Genomic DNA, 25,362 nt, shown 5'->3' on the forward strand with positions numbered 1-25,362 from the left:
TTGTTTTGGTAAAATTATACCTTATTCTTCAGATTCTGGTCACTATTTTTGGCTTTGGACTTTCTCGGGTTCGGGTCGTAGTTTTAATTACACGTTTTTAGTTCGATGTAAGATAGACCTGCATCCCTGATGTATGTATGTTCTATTGCTCACTGCCTCATCTCCCTCACTTCCTCTCTATGGACTGTCTTCTGCCCTTGTCAGCTCATTCTTCTTGCCGCTCTATTCCACTGCACATATCACCCATTCCCCCTAACACTCATGCCATAATGCTTGCCTTTGAATAGTCTTTTTCACCATAAGCATTCAAGTTTTTAAAGGTAACAATAACATAAAAACATGTCATTTCATTTGCAGGGGCAAGCCCTTTTTAACCTCATTGTTTGAAGAGTATACTCACTAAAAAAGTCAGTGATGACCTAAGAGAATTCATACTTTTCTTGTGCACCTACTCCTCACCTGAGATGTTATATGCATATGATGTTTAAGAAGAATTACTAGAAACTACAAAAAAAAAAAGAGTACCCCAAAAATGTCTCATTTCCTGCCGAGCAAAAAAGAAAAATAAAAGGTAAGCAGTTTGCTTTCTATTTTTATACTGCATGATGGTTTTGTCAATGGTCACTTAAACATGGTAGGTTAATTATCAAAGTTCTATGTGAAAAAAAAAAAATCTCCCTAGATCACACTTGATTTGAAGCTTTAACTTTTTCTTTTTTCTTTTTCTGTACCTTTTCTGTCTCTCACCCTCACAGCTCACCACCACAACTTGTGCCTTTCCTACTGTCTTGACAACACTGCTGTGAACACAGTGCCTGTCAGCAACACAACAACACAACAAGACAAATGCAGCAATGCCTGAGCCTTCATGAGTCACTTTTTACTTTTATCAGCAACTTACAGATCAAGTGCTTTTGAATGCAGGATAGCATAGTGTCAGGAAGAAATTCAAAAGCAAGGTACCACCAGAGTCCCTCCTATTTATATTTAGCTCATGTGATGCAGATTACATTATCTCAGGTGTCATCACCCCATTTTACATGACAACATGGAATGCATGGAATCTCTAGATAATAAATCAGGAACAACATGAAAGGGTAACAAGTTCTGTTCGTTTTTGTACTACTCCTCTGTTTAGTTTCACTGCACAGTTTTATTATATAATAAATAAATACTTTTAGCATTTATTTGTAATTATACTATATGATGTACAAAATGTATAATACAAAATCTGTTGTGTCCTTTCCTAATATATAATACTATGCTCCTCAAAATATAGCTGGGGTTGTGGCCATTGGCAAGGTACCCCGATGCAAATATAAGAAATAAATATTTTTTTCCGATGATTGCCGACGTTTAAATTCAGCGCAGCCCCGTGCAAATGGGCTGCGCTGTACAAAACATAAAAATGAAGGTTATAAACCCACAAATGTGGGTTTTATGCAATACATGGATTTACAATGCAGGGACCAGCAGACCAAAAACAACATGGCCACCGTTTAGTGGTTGCTAAGGGGGGAAGCTGAGTCTAAGACATGCAACTAAGCATCAGTAGGCAATCTGATGGAAATGAGTGTTAGGATACTGAATTCCACTGTCACATAGCAAATGAGCACATTCTGAGTAGTGTAAGAGATACATAAGGGGGAGGAATAGAGTAGGAGATAGGTGACATCACAGAGGGGAATGGCAGAAAGAAATGCAGTTCATTGAAGGTCAGTGTTACATGACAGATGTCAGACACATATCATGGAAAGAGGAGTGCCACAAGATAAGCTTGGGAAAGTCAAGAAATGGAAGGTGTACACTGTTGCTTACACCAAATTTTCTTGCTGGGCATGCATGCGCACGTGTGCGTGCCATGAAGCGTGAGTAGGACAGTGTGCGCGTGTGTAAGGCAGACTGAGCATGTGGGAGCCTGTTGGCAGACTTGTAAGACTGTTTGCACTAGTGTGCGCGCGTGTAAGGCAGACTGAGCATGTGGGAGCCTGTTGGCAGACATGTAAGACTGTTTGCACCGGTGTGCATGCGTTTTAACCCGAATAAGCAGATTCTGAACCGTGTAAGCCTGTGTGTGCGCATGTAAGCCACTGTGAGCGTGTTTCTGCTGGTATGCGCGTTGCTCCCCCCTGAGGAAACAGAAAGGAAAAAGGAAGCAACAGAATTAGTAGGAAGCTAGCAGGGAATACTGCTGGAGCTAGCAGGTGAAAACAATTACAAGCAGGCAATTACACAGGCAGAATAGTAGCTCAGCCAAGCACTTAAAACTCTGCAAACAGCAGTGCAGGATGTTTCTCTCAAGAGACACTGCAAGACAGGAGTAAGCTATTAGAAGTGAAAACTGAAAAAGCTGAACTCAGAGCAGAAATGCTAGGGGCTGCCATAGCTGTCATAAGGAGACATAGGCTACTTGCTGAGGGTGGTGACAATGCAAATAGTGCCAGACAACCCACAGTGAGGAGACGGAGAAGAGTGTACAGGCCCAGGGTCACCTACCACGGGTTACATGAGCTGGAGATAGTAGAGCGCTATAGAGTGGACAGAGACCTCATGCAGCAAATTGTCAAGCTGTGCAGGCCATGCCTCATACACAGAACCAAGAGAGGGGAACCCATCCCAATGGAAACCAAGGTATGTGTTGGCCTAAGAATACTAGAAACAGGTACCTTCCAGAGACCAACTGGTGATATGATGGGGGTATCACAGGCATCAGCCTCCAGGGTACTGCACCAGTTCCTGGATGCCATGTCAGCACATGTCGGTGATCATGTATATTTCCCCAATGCCCGTGAGGTATTGGCCAGCAATATGCGTCTCTTCCAGCAAATAGCGAAATACCCTGAGGTAGTGGGTGCAATAGACTGCACGCACATACGCATCAAAGCACCAGCCGGTGAGCGAGGTAGGGCCTACATTAACCGCAAGGGCTTCCCCTCCATCAACTGCCAGGTCATGTGTGATGCCCAGGACATAATAATGAATGTATGTGCTGGCTGCCCTGGGAGCTACCATGATTCCCATATCTGGCATTTGACGCAGCTGTACCAGACATTTGCCAATGGGGACATCCCACATGGACACCTAGTGGGGGATGCAGGTTATGCACTGGAGCCGTGGCTGATGACACCCATCAGAAACGCACACAGACCTGAACAGGAATGCCATAATGAGGCACACGCACAAACACGTAATGTAATAGAGCGTGTGTTTGGGCTGCTCAAGTCTTGATTCCGGTGTCTGGACACATCTGGTGGAGCCTTGCAGTACTCACCAACTACATGAACCCAAATTGTCATGGTATGTGCTATGCTACATAATATGATCTTGTGAAAACAGCTGCAGCAGGACCAGCATAGGGCCGGGCCAAACAGCCCCCCCACCATTGCCAAGGCCATCACAGACAGAGCGTGACTCAGAGGAGGAACAACCTCAACCTGCACCAGTAGGCAGAAGGAGGCGTACCCAGTATGCCCTGGCCTTGGCAAAGAGGCAATGCATAGCACATACACTGGCTCAGTAGGAACCCTGGGAATGATATCCCTCTCTGACCCACTCATATAATAACAGGGATGCCTAAAATGACATAACCTGCTCTCAAACATGTACAGGGAGTGTAGTATGTGCATCCGACAGAGGCAGCCCTGCAGCACCACCTGAGGCATGAATGCCATGTGTTAAGCAATGTAACAACATGTAGTATATGCACACTTGATGACCCTGACTAACATCCTACCCTCACCAAGCACGATGCCACAATATGATGATGAGATGATCAATTGCAATAAATGGATGAAGTATTGCAGTTAGTCAAAGGGGATCCAATGTGTGCCAGCCTGGGATGACATGCTGAGCATGACATGATGCTCCACCTGCTAGGGGTGGTGTGCACCTATCAGTCCAGGCCTTATGGATACTGGCAAAGGCTGTTATTACCCACAGTGTGCCCTGAATAGGTAAGGCTCAAAACACAAACCCACCTCCATAGGTATCACAAGGGATAAGAACCTAGATGTAATGCTACCCAATGCCAGAAGTCTAAACAACAAGATGCATGCTGTCTAAACTCCCCCAGTATGGAGAATGTTGATATCTGTCCTGTAACAGAAAACTGGATCAAGGCTCACAACAGCACCCTAACACTACCAGGTTACACCTCATACTGTGCTGCACAGCCTCAAAGCATGGAACAAGCTACAAAAGAAGGGTGACTAGCAATAATTGTCAAGGATAACCACACACCCATGTTGGTACCATAACAAGAAGCAGCATGGACTAGCCATGGTCATGTAACAGTGGCTAAAACTGCCTCAAAGTTTATAGCCTGCTACAGACTACCGTTCTAACACCAGGAACTGCACGTGACCTGTGTTGGAATACATGAATATATCAAGCCCTCCTAACCACATTATATTGTGTGACTGAAAATGCCCAGACATAGACTGGGAGCATTATACTAGCTCCAACACTGTAGGACAAAAGTTCCTAGAATCCATAAACCAAAATGACCAGGAACAATGTACCACTCCCACAAGAGGGGTAAGCATACTGGATGTGATAATCAGCAACATGGGTACTGGATGGCAAGATGAGAAGTGTATCCCTCACTGGTAAGACCAGACCATAGAGTAATCACACTGGATATACACATCCTGACCACAGTCCCTGGCCAGAAAACCACAGTGAAAAACATGTGTAAAGCAAAAGTTGCACTCCTCCAAACTGATGTGGGATCCATTAAAGGCCCTGTGCAGGTGCAAAATATGGGCCACACCTCAGAACCTGTTATACAGGCATTCCACGAACACTGCCAGGAATGCTTGGATTATGCAATCCCAAATAAAACCAAGACACAATGCCATACACGCAGGCATCTGGCATAGTGGACTCCAGCCATTAGAAAACCATGCAAGAGAATGAGGAATCTACTACATGATAGAGCAAACATAAAAAGGGAAGTAATCACTGATCAGTAGTATGGCAATAAAATATGTCCACACATACAATCCACTAAGGCCAGCTACAACAAGTTGAATCTGTGAATCTTGAGGCAATGTTACACCTGCCCCAAGTAAACAGACAACCCTGAACTCCCCCCAAGAAATACAAATATATGTGAGAGATACAACCAATTATCCAAACCGGAGGCTGAGCTCCCTCAACTCAGTACTGTCAAAACTAGTCAGGAGGAGGAGAAGGTAACCACACACACCACAAACCCAGTCCCACATAGACCTATCACAAACTGCAAACCAAAGACATAAACACAGATAAACATTCCCGGAGGCCCTAATTACAAACACACCACACCAACAGAGGCCACCAAAGCAGACACCCAAGCAAACACAACCTCCAAACATAGCACATGCAACACATAGTACACAAAGCTGGTGTACCAAACAGTCACAGGCCAGAAGGAGAAACAACATGCCTGATACAGATGTAATAGGTCACTCCATAGTCAGTCACACACTGCTGTCCCGCTCACCAGACTGAACAAGGGAAAGGGTACAGTAAGCTGCCTGTAGGCTGCTACAATATGCCACATAACACAAATACGCAGGTCACCCCAAAGCAAGTAGAAATATGATGCAGTCATTGTCCATGCTGGCATGAATGACCTGAGATGTACCTCCCCGGACTACATGAAAAGAGACATAGATGAGCTCTCCGATTATGTAGTCCAGGCCGGTATGACACTGACCATTTGCAGCATCCTACCCTCACCAAGAATTATGCCACAGTACAAACACAGAATGATCAGCTTTAACAAGTGGCACAATTACTGGTGTCATTCCAAGGGGATCCAATGTCTGTCTGCTTGGGATGTCATGCTTGACAAGCCACACTGCTGTTCCAGGGATGGCTCGCACCTGTTACCCCTGGGCATCTGGATATTGGATAAGGCTTTTGCCACCTCCATAGAGCCTTTCATAGGCAAGGCTGAAAAGTCTAACCCACCACCCTAGAAAACATAAGTGGAAAGAAACATAAGGGTAATGCTGACCAATGCCAGACATGTAAACCTCAGTATGCATGCTCCTGAGACCCTCCCCAGTATGGAGAACATTGATGTCCGTGCAGTGACAGAAACCTGCAGCAAGCCTCCTGACAGCACAACAGCACTACCAGGTTATACCTCATATCATGCTTTATGGCCCCAAAACCTGGACCAAAACATAAAAGGAGGGGGAGTATCCATATTCAGCACAGACACCCATACGTCCAGGTAACTGATAATGCACAAAGCATCGGAGACCACCCATGTGCAACTAACCGTAGGCAAAACTGCTGTACAGTCTGTAGCATGCTACAGACCACACTCTCACACACAGGAACCCCACCCAGCTGTCCTGAGGACACTGGACAGTATGAATGTCTCACCAAATACCAAACAAGGTACTCACAAATTACCACATAGGTGGTAAACCATTATGTATGGAAGGAGTAATCAGGGACCTAGGGACACAAGTGGACAGTAACCTGTTATGTGACACTCACATTGCCAACGTGGCTAGGAAGACTGTCTATATTGGACACCGTATCATGAAAGGATTCACATCTACGTCAACAGAGGTCATTGTGCCCCTATATTGTTCTCTTATCAGACCCATAATCTAGTACAATGCCTCATTTGGGATGTACCTTACCCGACACCTGCAGCAGTTAGAAAGACCTCAAAGGTACCTCACCAAGAGGATAAAGGGTCTCAAATATATGTCATATGCTGCCTGGCTGTAGACAACCTAGCTGAATGCAGTCACATACTGCCTACACAGAGGCGTTGTATGCCTGTTGTACAAGGCCATGTCCAACACAGGAGTAATGGACATGCTCCACCCCAGAAAACCCAAAGCCATCAGAGCTGTGAGAGTGAGAGATGTCAACCTCAACACATAATGAAATAGGATGTGCTGGAGGGACAGATACATAACCCAGAGGTTCCCTACACCCTGGAACAGAATCCCACTCCATGTTAGGCAGAGCCTCTCACTGACACTCTTCAACAGGAATCTTGCCAAGTGGATGGATGATCGTAGATGTACACTGGGCGTCTTCACTGTGTCACGTCCAGACAGAGGCACAGTAAAGTAAATCATAAATGGCCATAATATTCACATAGCAAGGGGTGGCGAAAGCCACACACACTCTGGCTAGGCTTATAAATGCCCTAGGGTGGATAGCCGAGTATGAACCTATGAACCTATGAAGATACACATTGTACAAGACACTAAGGATAATCACAAGGCTTTCTTAACTGATGGTAGGAACCTTGTTGGGAATTCACAGATATGCTCTGAATCACTCAAATATTACAAACAACATACCAAACACACACACATATTGCCAACATCCAACCTGACAGGTACAGTGCAACCCCCCCCCCCCCCCAGAATGCAAAATATCTATCCCAGCAGACTTCTGGCCCCCTGACATTGCAGATGCTGAGGTAACAGCCAGCATCTACAAAGCAAAACACACAGCAGTAATGGTATGAGATGGTGTCCTGGGCTGAGTCCAACATGGACTCCAAGAAGAATGGAATGCCAAATCACACTACTGCTCAATGTCAGCCTTACCACAGGATATGTACCCAAAGAGCAGTGTACAACAACAGTGGTCCTTCTCAACAAAGGTGTTGCCTGAATGGATACTGCAAACTACCACCCCAGAATCCTGACAAGCTTGGTCTGCACAGCTATGGAAAGGATCAGCATGTACCACAGACATAAAGATATTGGGGACCTACTGACACCGGACCCTACCCAGTGTGGCTTTATTAAGTGCATATCCTGCCCCTTAAACATGTTTGACTCATTTTAAACAGTCATTAAGGTCATTGATGAGGGCAATGCGGTCCACACAGCGTAGCTGGACCTTGCAAAGTCTTCCATACAATACCCCACGTGTTCATTATAGATAAGCTCACCAGCTTAAATATAAACCCCTATGTCAGTAGAGGGGTTGCAAACCAGACCAAGGACAGAACTGACATGGTCAGACATGCTGCAGCCATGTCAGACTACAAACCAGATATAACTGGCATCCCACAAGGCTTGGTCCTGGGACCTCCCTCGTTTGGTATATATGTCCCATAGGTACAGGCCAACATGGAAGGACTGTGTCTGAACATGTTTGCAGAGGACTACAAACTGGCCACCATATCTGACCCTCCAGCTGACACAAGCATCCCACAAAAGGGCCACATAGAAACAGACAACTGGTGCCATAGCCATGTCAGCAAGCTAATTGCAGAAAAGTGTATAGTCAACCCCTGTGGATATTCAGTAAGTGCCCACCAATTACCACATAGGTGTTAACCCATTAAGTACTTAACATGTAATGAGAGACCTGGGGACACAAGTTGGCTGTAGTGATTACAGAAACATACCATATACCCACCTAATCATGAAGGTTGTCAGATCTACATAAGGGGAGGTCATCGTGGCTCTGCAGTCATCCTTCATCAGCATTACAATTGACTACAAGAGCCCCTGTGGGATGTACCTCAGCAGATACCTCCATCAACTGTAAAGTCCCCAAAAGTACCTCACCAGGAGTATCAAAGAGCTTGAACAGATGCCATGTGTTGTCTGATTAAACAAACTGCAGCTCCACACACTGCCATACTGCCCACCCAGAGGCAAGCTCTGCTTGATGTATAAAGCCATGTCCAAGCTGGGATCAATGAACATGCTGCACCTTGTACAATCTAAATGGCAGTGAGCTATGCACATGAGAGACCTGAACCCCAGCACTGACATACATAGGACAAACTGTACTGAATGATCCATAACACAAAAGCCACTCCCACTCTTGAGTAAACTCCCAGTACAGGTTAGCCAGAGAGTCACTCATCGACTCTCCTCAAGAGGAATCTTGATGAGTGGATGGGAGATGGTAGGTTTACCCTGGGTATCACTGTTATGTAATGGGTAAACGGAGGCACAGTATACTAACCATGACATATGTCATGGCAAACTCCACTTACAATGTGTGTCGAAGGACAAACACACTCTCTGACTAGCATTAGAAATGGCCTAGGGCACATCGCTAGTGTTTGTCAATGTACACCTATGTTGTGGAATACACTACCAATGTTGGACAAGCCTGGTTTATGTAGTTCATATCTGAACATAATGCAACATGGTCAGATGTGTACATCTGGCCCCTAACCAGGCTGTTGTGCTCACTATGAAAATGTAAAGCAGTGATAGGACTAAAGCCCAGGATACTGTCCACCACAGTGAAAGTACTGAACCAGTACACTAAACGGTACTACAGTGTTAGGTCAGTATGAAAGGATGTTGACAACTGTATGAAAAGTATCCCATGCAAACCCTGCAGGCACAGTATAATCCCTGTTGTGTTCAGACACAAAGCAGTTGGACAGTAACTACACAACATGACACACAACACACAACCATACACGTGAGATATTGTTGAAGTTCACCCTCATCCACAAATGTGGTGGGCTGCAGAGTTCAACATATGGAAAGCTCACACTGGGCATGCTCGCACACTTTGATAAATGAGACATATGTCAGACAACATGCCATGGAAAGCCTGAACTGGGCATGCTCACACACTTAGGCCAAATCTCACTTTAGCAGTTGGCCACACATATCCGGTATTTGTACATGTAATTCCAGGAACCAACCACATTACAGCAATCTTCCCAGTGCACACAGTTATATGACTACAGAGACATACGTGATATAGTGGATCCCTCTCATATTCAAACATCTTCCACAGATACACAAGTTGTTCATAGAAACAGGGAATGCTATGGCAATAAAGACCTGCAAACAGTCTATCAGCAACAAATATTGTGCATCTGACAATTAAACATATGGGTGTATAGGTCAACACTAGGCTGTTTGCCCTAGGGAATGACAGCTTAGCCAGAGTGTGCTTGGCGTCTGCCTCCCCAGTACAGTAGTCTACTGTGCCACTGTAAAGTAGGTCACATAAGGCACCGTGTGAGGCTAGTGTGCTGTGCCTCTGTCAAGCAGGGACACAGTGGAGATCCCAGGGGTTGAATTTGCTAAGCCACATCCAAGTTGTTGGTGTGTGCTGGAAGAGGGTTGGTGAGGACCTCTAACAGTAAGTGGGCATCAATAATAGACTGAGGGGAGCCTTATCTGCATTGTCTGGACAATTTCCCTGTCAACACTTTGTTGTGATGATTATGAGGGATTGAAGTGTCATGCCAGTACTGTTCAGAGGTGTCCTCCCTCTGTGGGCTACTGCTCTGCAATGTATTAGCTCACTCCGTCTGTTGGACAGCTCATATATGGCTGGTGTACACCTGACAGGTGTCCTGTTGTGGAGCAGTCATGGGTATAGTTGGGATAGCATGATCAATGCAAACCTTCCACATGCTCATAGAATGAAATTATCAAGGATTATGCAGAGTGGCCTGTATACTCCCCCAGCATGGGTCCTTTGAAGTCTTCCACCCCAGTCTTCACAAGTGTAAAGTCTGCTTTTGATAAATACACTTTGCAGTGACAACCTTGCCTGGGGGTGGGGATGGGATATGGATGTCCAGGAAAAGGTGGGTATGGTCAGATATCAACAATGGTTGTCTACCTCTGGTGTGGAACAGTGAGTACCCATGTTGCAGATGGTCAGGTGCAATATGTATTCCCCCTTGTGGCTGTGGTGAGTGGTTCTGCCATAGCACATGGACTCACAAATTGTAGTGTTTGTAGGGTAATGTTGTAGAGGCCTGAGTAGTTCCCACACACAATATACCTGTACCTGACATTAACAACTGGAATGGTGTATGTGAACACCTGCATATCTTGGCACTGTTCCCAGGGAACTAAAGTGTGTGTCCTGGATGTGGGAGGGGTGGTCCAAACTGGTTGTGTTGTGTGTTACAGTTCCTGTGGTCACGAAGCATGGTATAGAACATAACCTGCCAGTGCGATGTCCATATCTGACCCTGAAGTAGGTGGCTGCAAATGCATATATATGCTTTCCCCCACCTGACAGGTAGTACTAGATGTACATACCTCTGTAGAAATAATGATGTCAGCACCCTATAAAGACTGCAGGTACAGAACAGATGCCCAGTAATTCGGATAGTGAGCTCTGCTAATGCGTCTCCCTCAAGTGTCATAATATAGTTATGTAGGGGTTTGAATCCTGCAAATGCTCAGTGTGTGGGTGAGCGGGATTTGTGTGTGTGCAAGTCTGTATGAGGGAAATGTCCCTTTTGGCAACTGGGAAAACACACTACAGGATGAGCATTCCCCTTTCTAAACACTGATGATGTCAGCACCCTATAAGTACAGCAGGAGAAGAAAAACTTCCCGGTAATGCAAATAGTGTGCTCTGCTAATGCGTCTGTCTCGAGTGTCATAACATAGTTAGATAGGGGTTTGAATCCTGCAAGTTCTCAGTGTGTGGGGAGGGGGTTAGTGTGTGTGCAATTCTGTATGAAAGAAATGTCCCTTTTGGCAACTAGGAGAACACACTACAGGATGCACATTCCTCTTTCTAAACACTGATGATGTCAGCACCCTATAAGTACAGCAGGAGAAGGGAAACCTCCCAGTAATTCAAATAGCACGCTCCACTAATGCGTCCATCTCGAGTGTCATAACATAGTTAGTTAGGGGTTTGAATCCTGCAAATGGCAAGTGTGTGTGTTTGGATGAGGGGGGGTTAGTGTGTGTGCAATTCTGTATGAGGAAAATGCCCCTTTAGGCAACTAGGAGAACACATGACAGAATGCACATTCCCCTTTCTAAACACTGATGATGTCAGCACCCTATAAGTAGAGCAGGAGAAGAGAAACCTCCCAGTAATGCGAATAGCGTGCTCTGTTAATGCATCTGTCTTGAGTGTCATAACATAGTTAAGTAGGGGTTTGAATCCTGCAAGTGTGTGTGGGGGGGGGAGGTAAGGTGTGTGTAATTACATGTGTGAGAGGACGGACCCTTTTGCCAACCAGTACAACACACCAGCTGCTGCATATTCCAATCTCTACACAGAGATGATGTCAGCACCCTACAAGTACAGCGGAAGAGGGCAAATCTCCCAGTAATGCAAATAGCACGCTCCTCTACTGCATCTCTCACTACTGTCATAGCACAGTTAGTTATGGCTTTGAATTCCACACATGCCATGTGTGTTTTTGTCACATAGAATGCCCATGTGTGTGGGTTGTTGTTCACAATAATGCATGACATTGATTAAACCAGTAATGGCAATGGACACAGATGATGCATGTGTGTGCCAAATACACATATGTACCTGTGACCTTCAATAGTTCCCATGTCTGACACCTGCCACATGTGAATACATGGTATTTGCACTGGATAACATTATGACTGTGGTCTTCTGTGCGGGTGCTGCATGTGGTATGTGTGTATATACAGTGTGAGATGTATATGGTATCATCCTAGCAGCGAGGGATACACATCTGGTCTGGGGCATATAGTCTACATGTTGTTGGTGAACAGGTGCTGCATGTTTTCACCTGTTGTGGGAGTGGTAACAAGTTGTTCCATAGCAATGCAGTGACTACATGCTAGGAACCTTTCAGCTAGGGTGTTGTAGCTACAGTAATTCATCAGCATTCAGTAATACGTCAGCATTCCTGGTGAGGGTATGATGCCAGCCAAGGTCAGGGTCATACCAGCCTGTGCCACATGCTCAGAGAGCCCTTCCATGTTCCCTATCATGTAGTCCAGGGAGGTACATCCCAGGTCAGCCATAGTGGCATGGACAATGACTGAGTCATATGTGTCCATGCCTCTGACTGATCTGTATGCATGTGTTATGTGGTGGACCATAGTGCCCCACGGGCATATCACTGTGACCTTCACCTTGTCCAGCCTGGTAAGCGGGACCTCACTGTACCGGACAATAAAGGTACCTAACACAACTGTAGCAGGTGTGTTGTCTAGCCATACAGACTGTGACTGTTTGGCACACAGGATTTGTGTGCTATGTGTTGCACGTGCTGTGTTCTGGCTTAATGTATGCCTGTGTGCCAGCTGCAGAGGTGTCTACTGCTCAGGCAGGATGCTGTTCTGAGGCTTCACGAATGGCCCAGTGTGTTCACGTGTTTGGGTTGCTGTCAGTGTAGGTCTACATCAGACTTGTATTGTAGTCACTGTAGTATTTCATGCCACCTGACAGGTTATGCCAGTACTGGGTTCAGAGTGCTTAGTCCCCAGTTTGGCTATGTGGTTGCATCTCATACATGTGTTGTACATCCATGTGTAGGGGAGAGGGTTGACTGTGTACATGTGGGAGTGGTGACATTGCCACATGACCCGCATATTCCGCAACTGTACCATAGAGGTGACTGACAAGTGACCTTTGCACATGCTACCATAGTACTGTGATTGCCATGGTGATTAACAGCACATAGGGCCAATGGGGAACAAGGTACATAGGTTCATAGGTTCATAGGTTCATACTAGGCTATCTGCCCTAGGGCATTTATAAGCCTAGCCAGAATGTGTTTGGCTTTCGCCACCCATTTTAAATTTATTTTGCTATGCCCTTTTTTGAGGTTAGTATACTGTGCCTCTGTCTAACAGTGACACAGAAGTGATACCCGGGATAAACCTACGATCTCCCAGCCACTCATCAAGATTCCTCTTGAAGAGAGTCAATGAGGGACTCTGCCTAACCTGGACTGGGATTTTATTCCAGAGTGAAGGGAGCCTCTGGGTTATGAATATGTACCTCCAGCATGCCCTATTTATTTCAGTGCTGAGGTTCAAGTCTCTCGAGCACGTAGCTCGATGGGATTTGGATTTTCTGAGATGCAGCATGTCCATTAATTCCGGGCTGGACATGGCTTTATACGTCAGGCACAGATCGCCTCTGAGCAGGCGGTATGCCACTGAGTAGAGCTGGAGTTTCTTTAACCGGGCAGCATATGGCATCTGTTTGAGCCCTTTGATCCTCTTGGTGAGGTACTTTTGGGGTCTTTCCAGTTGCTGCAGGTGTCTGGTAAGGTACATTCCAAAAGGGGCATTGTACTCAATTATGGGCCTGATGAGGGATGAGTAAAGAGGCACGATGACCTCCCCTGATCTACATGTGAATCCCTTCATGATTAGGTGGGCTATATAAAATGTTTTTCTAACCACTTTGGTCACGTGGTTGTCAAATGAGAGATTGTTATCAACTTGGGTCCCCAGGTCCCTAATTACTTCTTCTGTACTTAATGGATTACCACCTATGTGGTAATTTGTGGGCACTTTGCTTTTGCCAAAGGGGATGACTATACACTTTTTGGCATTTAGCTTGAGGCCATGGCTCTGGCACCAGTTGTCTGTTTCTATGAGGCCCTTTTGGAGGATGCTTGTGTTGGCTGGAGAGTCGATTATGGTGCCCAGTTTGCAGTCATCTGTGAACTTGGTCAGCCACAGTCCTTCCGTGTTGGCCTGTACCTCCGAGAAATATATACCGAACAAGAGAGGTCCCAGGACTGAGCCTTGTGGGACACCACTTGTAACTGGTTTGGAGTCTGACATGGCTCCAGCAATTCTAACCATGTGAGTTCTGTCCTTGAGCCAGTTTGCAATCCATCTAGTGACATAGGGGTTTATATTTAAGCTGGTGAGCTTATCTATAATGCCCGAGTGGGGTATTGTATCAAAGGCTTTTGTGAGGTCCAGGTAGGCTGTGTGGACCACCTTCCCCTCGTCAATGGCCTTGGTGACTGTTTCAAAGAAATAAACCAGGTTTAGGAGGCAAGATCTGCCCTTAACAAAGCCGAACTGGGTAGGATCCAGTGTCTGTAGGTCCCCAGTATCTTTATTTATGAGGTCCATGATGATCCTTTCCATAGCTTTGCAGACCAAGCTAGTCAGGCTTATGGGGATCCGTTGAGGCACCACCATTAGGGAGAGGGACCACTGTTGCTGTTTGCTACTCTTTGGGCACTTATCCTGTAGTAAGACTGAGATTGAACAGTAGTGTTATGTTTGGGTTTAGCTCTTCTTGGAGTTCATGTAGGACACAGCCCAGGACACCGTCTGGTCTCATTGATGCTGTGATTTTTTGCTTTGGAGAGGGTGGCTCTTACCTGAGCATCTGAGATGTCAGAGGAGCAGCACTCTGCTGGGATAGATATTTGCCCTTTTGGTGTGGAGGGGGGGAGAAGTTTGCGCTGAACCTGTCATCTAGGATGTTGGCAATGTCTGTGGGTTCACTGTATTTTTTGTCATTTTGGACTAATTCTGAGCATATCTGGGAATTACCACCCAGGTTCCTAACATAACTAAAGAAAGCCTTGTGATTATCCTTAGTGTCCTGTGCAATTTTTCTCTCAAGGCTGGCCTTAGACAATTTTATGAGTGCCCGTAGTTTTTTGCTAATACTGATCAATGATGCCTTCCCTTTTTGGGATTTTGCTCTATCATTTAGTAGCTTCCTCCTTCTGCTGTATAGTTTGTTTATGGCTGGGGTCCACCAGACAGGACGTCTGCCTTTGGAGGATTGGGTCTTGGTTTTATTTGGGATTGCATGATCCATGCATTCCTGAAGGTGTTCATAGAATGTGTTTATAAAGGATTCTGCGGTCTGGACCATATTTTCCACAGGCCAGGGGGCTTTGAAGGATTCCACCTTGGTTTTGAGGAGTGTGAAATTTGCTATAGAGAAGTTTTTCACTGTGGTTTTCTGGGCAGGTGGTGGGGTCAGGATGTGAATATCCAGTGAGATTAGTTTATGGTCTGATCTTACCAGTGAGGGATACACTTCTGGTCTGGAGCATAGAGTCCCCATGTTGGTGATGATCAGGTCCAGTATGTTTTCCCCTCTTGTGGGAGTGGTAACAAGTTGTTCCATAGCATTTGAGTTTATAAATTCTAGGAACCTTTGGGCTAGGGTGTTGGAGCTAGAGTAATGCTCCCAGTCTATGTTTGGGTAGTTGAAGTCGCCCAATATAATGGTGTTTGAAGAGACCTTCATATTTTCCAGTGTTCTCAGGAAAGCTGGGTGGGGTTCCTGGGTTTGGGAGGGTGGTCTGTAGCAGGCTATAAACTGGAAGGCAGTTTTACCCACTGTTAGTTGCACATGGATAGTCTCTGATGCTTCGTGCTTTGCCACCAACCTGGAGGTGTGGGTATCTTTGATGAATATCGATACTCCCCCTCCTTTTGTGGTTCGGTCCAGGTTCGGTCCAAGTTTTGGGGCCAAAAAGAATGGTATGAGGTATAACGTGGTAGTGCTGGGGTGCTCTCGGGAGCCCTGAACCAGGTTTCTGTTACTGCACAGATATCAATGTTCTCCATGCTAAGGAGAGTTTTGAGTGCGTGCATCTTGAGGTTTAGACTTCTGGTGTTGAGTAGCATTACTCTTAGTTTCTTATCCCTTCTTATACCTATGGAGGTGGGTTTGTCTTTTGAGCCTTGCCTAAAAAAGGCACTATGGGGGTAGCAAGAGCCTTTGCCAATATCCAAAAGCCCAGGGGTGACAGGTGCAAGCCATCCCTAGCGAAGCAGGTGGTTCAACAGAAGGTGAGTGCCTGTGATTAGTTAGCACTGGCATATATGACTGCTCACGTGGACAAATGCCAGGTAAGTCATATGCAATGTGTCACAGGCAACTTACATGTGAACAGGACAAATAGTGATGTTCTGTCAAGTGAGACATGGACATACATATAGTAAGCTATGCAGATGTCACTAGGAGTCCTCAGAAGCTCTGTAACTCTGCATTGCAGATGGGATCAGTGTTCCAGGGTAACTGCAAGCAAACATGCATGCAAACAAAGCTACAGTAAGCAGGGCTGCATGTAGTCCATTGTATAACAAACAAGCTGTACCACTTCCAGTAGGTAACAGTGCAAATATGCAGGCACTATGCACATGTACATGGAAATACACAGGTCAGATGGCTAGGGTCCAGTCTCAGCGCACACAAGTGTACAGATCATGTACCGTCAGGATGTACAATAACTGGATGGAAACCCAGGTGCTCATACCTGCAGTAATAAACATGTCAAATAACAGACACTGAGCCTTCACTCAGTGGTTCCATACTTAGTAGGATGTATGCTACCTGGCCTGCCACCACAGTATCCCTGACATGTATGGAGACTCTCCCTCCTGTGACAGTTAGTTTTGTGTGTTGGGGCTGTCTAGCATGGTATAAGATGTGAGCTTGCAGTGCTAGGCTGCTCCTGTGTGTCCTGTACCAGTCATGTAGTACTGCACACATATCAACATCCTCAAACATCCGCATTGCAGAGTCCAGTCTGGGCAGCATGCCACTTGCAGTTTACATGTCCATCATTGCGTATCAATACTTTCATTACCTTATCCTCTGTGCTACCTATGTATGTAGCCTTCTGTTGACATCCTTACCACCAGTATGCCAACATGTGCAGATGATACACTATGGTACTTACCATGGGTGTAGACAACAGTACAAGACAATCATACCCTTACTGCATCAGGCATGCCGGGATATACCCACAATTATATCAGCACACAGTACTGTTAACAACATGATACTATTACTACACATCTATGTAGTCACTCTGTGCATCAGCAACATGTTAACCTGTACCTGCACTGATGTTACAGATTGCAGGAGGTGGCACAGTTTCATCATATGCACAGGGTGTGAACTTGGTATGCCTGATTCTGCCACTGATACCACCAATTGACATGTATGTGTATGTGTGTTGGTGAGGGACAGCAGTACAAGGTGGGGCAATGTTGATGCAGTATGTGCATGTATGCGGTAGCCCTAGGTGTTGTCAATTCGCATGTGTGTATGGATGCACACAGTTCCACCTCATGGCTGCCATATACTGGTGTTTGTGGACAGCCACAGACTGTACCTGCCAGGTCATACAGATCAGTGTCTGTGGCCACGGACACGGTACCAGTGCCTTGCAGGGGTGCTACGGACTGTATCCGGTATAAATCCAGACTGGGTACTGTCATCAGAAGCAGGTGTACATTGACTGGACACAGATCCCTGTCAGGCCTGTCCAGAGCCACGTGCATGTGGTCTCCTGGGGCGGTCTGATGACAGCACAGACCCAGCATTGCTGGGCCTGCTGCTGGCACTATGGGGGCGGCCGCGGCCCTGTTGTCATCCGCAACGACTGCCAGCTACTGCTGTTGCTGGCATATGCCCACGTCGACGCCTCAACCGTCCACCATTGCCCTGGCTCATGGACATGTAGTTGTGGAACTGGTCTATTATGTCCCCACAACGTCTGTCTATGACATCAGTGAAATTACGGATGGCAGCCGCAATGTCACGCATACTGTCATTCATGGCTGTGCGACGTGCTGTCAGCTCCCTCAGACCCTGTCTGGTGTACCGTTCCATACGTGACTGTGCCTGCATGACAGCCCGAAACATAGCTGAGGTTGTAAGACCTCTGTGGGCACGTCTGACAGGGGCAGTACACCCACGGATGCTCCCACAAGAACCCCTGGACATCTGTCTGTGTGGTACCATCTCATGGCCATGCCTATGGCTGCTGTGTGGGGAAGCATGTGCCACAGATACCACATTACCCTGGTCAATGCCCACTGCATCCTGTCCATCACCTAGGGAAATTGGTGACAAAGGGTGTATTGGCAGGATAACTGTGCGCATTGATGGGGTTGACAGCTGTGTACTGTCAACTGGCTGACCAATGGCGGACCCTGGCATACCTTCCTGTGCCATTACACAGATGTCATCATTATCAGTACCCGTGCACCTGATTCAGGTTCCCTGCTGCATGACACCAGAGCAGCACCAGAACCTGTGGGAGGGAAACAGGAAACACAGTTTACAATGTCTACACAATGTTACCAGTGATGCACACATGCACACATGCACAGGTGCACACATCCACACATGCACAAATGCACACATGCACACATGCACAGGTGCACACATGCACGCATGCACACATGCACACATGCACAGGTGCACACATGCACACATGCACAGATGCACACATGCACAAATGCACACATGCACAGGTGCACACATGCACACATGCACACATGCACAGGTACACACATGCACACATGCAAACATGCACAGGTGCACACTTGCACACATGCACACATGCACACAGTTGCACACATGCACACAGTTGCACACTTGCACACTACTCAGTATGTGAGATATCAACACACAGACACAGACACACCTGCATGCATACACAGAGCACTACTCAGTGAGCCTAATATTACTATTACTATCAAGACTATTAAAGGTATTGTTAATACACACTCACCAGCATGGATAGGCTGAATTGCTGTTACACCGGAGGGACCTGCAGAAGTGAGGAAATTAATGTCAGTGGGCACAACTGTGCCAATGTTACTGAGTATGTTACAGGTCAGTAGTACAACAGTCGCCTTTCACAGGTCAGCTGCTGATATTGAGATATTGAGATTATCACACTTGCACATTAAATACTATGATGACAGCTACAAACCAAGGACACACCTCACACATGCATTATCTACCAGTGTACACAACAGTCAACTATACATATGGCATATTACCTGCACGCTCGTAGTCTTGCTGCTGAGTGGCTCCAGCCTCCATCATAATGCAGGTCTGCTGCTGTTGTTGTTGGCGGGCTGGAGCCACAACACTTATGAGTAGTCCCTCCAGTCTGGTGAGTGGGGGATGTGTAGCCATCCCACCACCTATGGCAACCTGTTGCCTGTGAATATCCAACGCACGCTGATGGACATTTCTGATTAAATCACTGCAGTGATGTCGTACCTGCTCATATGTCCTATTATGCGTGCCTATGTCATTTACCCGACGGACCAGGTCTTGCCACACAGCAGCCCTCTCCTGCTGATTCTGGCTGGTGCGGGAAAAAGAGTATTGCGTAATCCCGCACCAGGCTCTGGTGTATCTCCTCATCCTCAGCTGCAGAGTACGCTGGATTGCACTGGTGAGCCATGGTCCTGAAAAAGGAAATAACATGATATCAGCAAAATATGTCAACAGAATGTGGCACACATACTACACATGCTACTCGACTGTTGTGATACAACATATCTCACATATATAGCATCTGTCTGTCTATTGGTGGATACACATGTAAATGGCCAGGTATCAGTGCTCAGCCAACAACTGTGCAACAGTACCTGGCGCACTCCATACGACATACTACCAAACCCCAGCAGTCAGAACACTGATTCAGGTCCAAAGCACCTCCTCACTCTGGGGGTTTGTATCGAGGTACTGTATGGGGTACATCATCAACTAATGTGAGCTGACCACAAACTAATTGCCCTGGATATACATATCCCAACTCCACCACCAGCACAAACGACTACAGTGAATAACATTTTAAATGCAAACTTTACACTTTGTAACACTGACATGGTATCCTTTAAGCCCACTGGGCCAGTGGAAGACACAACCCACAATGCTGACCCCCCTTCACAAATGATTTCTACGGACATCTACGAGAATGCATGGATCATGCAATCCCATATAAGACCAAGAGACTCTTCACAAAGGGACAGCATCCTGTCTGGTGGACCCCAGCCATAGATTGTGTAACAAAAGATGGAAGCTACTGCAAGACAGAGCATAATTCCATAAAGGGAAGGCATGTCTGATCAGCACTAGTAAGGAGCTATTTTCTCTCATACAAACATCCATGGGCAACTTTGAGAGGGAAATCAACAGGGACCCTACAGATAACCACAAGGCCTTCTTCAGTTATGTTAGCAACCTGTTCAGAAACCCTCCAATATGCTCATAGTTAGTACACAACAACAAATAATTCACTGAACCCACATATATTGGCAACATTATGGCAGACAGGTTCAGTGCAGGTTTCCCCCTACCCCAAAATAAGAAATACTTATCCCAGCTGACTGTAACCTCCCTGTCATCACAGATGTCCAGGTGAGAGCCGCCTCAGAAAAGCAGAAAACACAACATGAATGGGACCTGATGGTATCCTCGGTTGCATGCTACATGAACTCCAAGAGGAGCTAAACACACATATAGAAGTGCTATGTAACACTAGCCTGAATACAGGATATGTACCTGTACACTGGCGTACAGCAGCAGTGGTTCCACTCCACGAAGGAGGCACCTCTACATACCAATACAATACAACACAATACAATACATTAAATTACAATACAATACAATATGGTATTGCCCCTGGGACTACAGCAGCATACTGTTCTGCTACCCTGACCATTGTGACACATGTGATGTGATGGTACCTGCTCCTCTCAAACAGTTACACAGGGTGACTCATATGGCATATTACCTATCTGACTAACATTCAGTAGGGGTATGTGTGACATGTACTCATGGGGAGTCTTGCTTCTTAACGCTGTGTGGTTTATTGCAGTGTATGTCTTATCTGTGGGTTTGAACCTGTACCTCCACCATGTGCTCTCTACTGCAGTGTCACGGACGACACACAGCAGTCATTTAGGTTGTGGATGGTGTGAGGTGTTACTATGGTTTTTGGACATCTGTCATGGGTGTGACTTAAGTATGTAAATCCAGGAGTGGTAACCTCTATGTGGGTAGTATGTGTGTACTCTGTGGTGTTGTCAGACACTGTGCATTGGTAATGTGTTTGAGTGCATTGTCACAGTGTTGTACATGTCACTGTGTCCTTCTCCATATCTGTAGCTGTCATGTGAGTTACATACCGTGGCAGCCATTGTGTGGTGTGGAGGGGTACACTGACCTACATGTCCATAGCTGACACACCATGTCTGCTGACACATACCATGTGCAGGTATTCCAGGAATAGTGTGCCACTGTGAATATCATTGGGGGGACTATTGTACACATTTATGACCCTGTTCACCCTTGACACATGCGTGGTGGGCAGCCAATCACATATCTGATGGTTACTGGTGTAGGTGACTTGAAATGGGGTATGGTACTCCAGTTTTGACACTGGTGTTCACTCCATGCCTTTGTCACCAGGCACCTGTTGCAATACATCTGTACACATGTGCCTCACTCAGAATATATATACATATCTCTCTCTCTATATATAAATATACGTATATATATATATATATATATATATATATATATATATATATATATATATATATATATATATACATATATATACATATATATATATATATATATATATATATATATATATATATTGATGTACATATATTGCTATAGATATGGAGAGAGGGGTGTGTGACAGAGAGGGGGTGAGAGTGACAGAGGGGGTGGGACAGGGGGAGTGTGAGATCGTCATATACAGTCATACCTGTAGATAGTCAGATCTGTCTATGTATACGTATCTACATATATCTATATCTGTATGTGTGTATTACATATATATGTTTGTACATATTCTATCTATCTACATCTGTCTATGTATTCCTACATCCCTCTCTATGTATGTATACATATATGCATATTATATATATATATATATATATATATATATATATATATATATATATATACATACATACATACATATATTGACATACATACATATCCATATGATAGATAGGTATATCAACATGTTTGTTTACAAAACTGTATACACACACTAACATACTGCTAAACATACATAACTGTGAAACCTACTTTGTACATTGCACTACAACCTGCATTCAACCTACATTGATATGTGCACATAGATGCCCTCACATACATATACAGCCTTCACTGATAGTTGCTGTATGTCCCCTGCCCTATGCGCATCTTCATATACATATGGATACAGACCAATGACACATATGGAGGGTTCACAGTATGTATACTTTTATAGTATTACTTTACATTACCTGTGTTTGTCATAGCTGCTTGTGTTGCCGTCTGGTTTTGTATCCTGCTGCTCCACTTGCCAGTTGTCATCTTTCAAGTGGTTGTTGCTGACTGGTTTTGTTTGTGTATGTTAATTTCTCTCTCTCTCTCTCTCTCTCTCTCTGTCTCTCCCTACCTCCACAGGGTGCAATGAAAGTATTGCATGTGTGGACTGGGAGTACAGCATGCTTTTTTAGGTATCTGCATATGTCCATGTGATGGCCTCTGCACCAATTGTTAGCCAGCATTTGCTAATTGCATGCAGCCAGTTGTGTACTGATTGCAGTTCTCACTATGATTTCAGGACACTGCTATAAAAAGGTATGTGAGATAGGCATAGCCCTTTCAGATTTTAAGGGCAGGGACCATGCTGGTATGCTGTGGACACTGTTCTGTGAGTGTAAAGGTTAGTATCTCTCTCATATTTCCGGCTGTGTTGTAGATTAACATTTCTCCATTCATTTCTCCAGTTTCCTGTACTAAGTGTGTATGTACACTGACACCTAAGACTACTACTACTACTGTTAATGTGGGTGTGTGTGCTTTCCTGAGGGACATGTGGTGTAACTGGTGTATAGCAGTGGCTCTTGCACTTTGTTGCTATGGCTTCAATATTTGCCCTTTACATTCACTACTTGTATGCCTGCTAGGTGTCTTGACTGTAGTGTGTTGCTGTGGCTTTCCTATTTTCCATGTACATCCATGCCTTGGAATGCTTGCTATATCTGCTAGGGTGTTACTGCATGCAGTGTGGTCTGGCCATGGTGTGGGCCTTGACATCTATTAGGGTATTTGAGTATGCTGCTGAGCAGGCCCCAGAGACTCTCAGGTGCATCTTTTATCTGCCTCATGGAATGGTACATATCAGTGGGGTACACCCATTAAATTGTCTGGTATTCTGCAGTTGTGACTGTGGGATAGCATGAGCATATGTATTACTACACTATTTCTGCCGTGCAAGTGGTGCATGCTTTCAGTACTTCATAGTTACCATTGCATGTGTTGTAACACCTTTCTGCCTACTGTTTGTACATTTCACAGGGAGTCTGTGGGGCATCCCTGTAACTCAGTCACTGTTGCTATGTCTAGGCTCTTAACTATTCAAATATGGCAGTGCCAGACCTCTCAAGTGTACAGATATTTGCAGGTTGTCCACATTTTTGCCTCATATTTTGGTCAATATCTCATAAACAGCTTCTTCTGGCAAATCACTGTGGGGTCAAGTCAGACTATAGTGACAAACATTTAAGTTCCAGACTTCATACCCTTCCAAACATCCAACAAAATGCAGAACCTGTTACTCTCTGAACTGTCTAAGTTTGTTGTAGCATTATTTGGAATGTGTCCCTGTTTTTGGCTCTTTGCTCCACATTTTTTATTACTTAGTCCGGATGTGTTCCTGTAAGAGGTTGTGGGGTATGGGCAGGGATTATCCTGCTGTGAGTATGGGTGTGGCTTGCAAGGTGCTACAGTCACATTATTACCTACTAGCTACCAACTAGCATGGCTGTTTCTGTTCACACACTAATATTCTAGAAATCCACTACATTTGACAGTAAATATACATGACATGCTTTGTGTACTACACATCCTATATTCCCTTTGCATTCATTCCTACTATTACATGATATATTTATTGTAGCACAATGTTCAAATATAACAGTCACGGCTAAGTGGTAAGTCATGCAGACTACTGTTTGCAAGGTCCTGGGTTCGGGACTGACAGTGGGATTTTATTTTGCTTTTGAGCTGACTACAGGACTTGTCATTCAGAGTGACTAAGGCACTTTTAAGCAGTTGTAACTGGGTTAGCACTGGTTTGCGCAGAGCTCACGCATGCGCACTGGCATTCAGCTCCGCACACACCTGCTTACAACCGCTTAAATGTGCTTACTCTTGCGCACACCCGCACTATTTTCTTTGAAAGAAATGAAAATGGGGAGACAGGAATGTGGTGAAAAAGGGGTCACAAAGAGGGTAAGACAGTAGGGAAACAAGCTCGGGTTTTGCTGGAAGGATGTAGGTAAGGCCCATGGCTGCCCATTTCTTCATCAGCAACAGCTGTGCATATGTTTGTAATTTGGTGTGACATTTGAAACCTTCCACCCCTGAGAGAGGTGTGAGGACAACAATAATACTTGTTGTACAGCCAATTGTAATTGACAGTTTCCATGTCCAGCAGACATGTGTGCGAAATGGGCAGCTATGTATGGGGCGTAAGTTTTTTTTGGGGGTACAGAGTGCCCTTTTTTTTCTTTTTTTTCAGGTGAGAGTGGTATTTCAGGTACAGGAAGTCGGTATAGCTGGGGAGGTAGGTTGGGTAGGTCAACAGACAAGATAAACAAGACGCATACAGGGGCGGTGTATGACACATGTGGGGGGGGGTTACACAATTGATGGGGACGGATGTTTGGATATCTACAGCCCATGAGCCCACAGATGGCAACAGTGGAACTGATATCCCCACCCATGGGCAGTTGTCACTGTGCCTTCACAGCCCAGGATGGGGCTATGCTGGGGGCTGTGTAGGCCGGGCAGCAGGCACACCCGTTAGTTGTGCCACCTGTGCCT

The sequence above is a fragment of the Protopterus annectens genome, chromosome 8.part0 (genome assembly GCF_019279795.1).
Source record: "Protopterus annectens isolate FY-2018-M chromosome 8.part0, PAN1.0, whole genome shotgun sequence".
In the NCBI taxonomy this organism is placed as follows: domain Eukaryota; kingdom Metazoa; phylum Chordata; order Ceratodontiformes; family Protopteridae; genus Protopterus; species Protopterus annectens.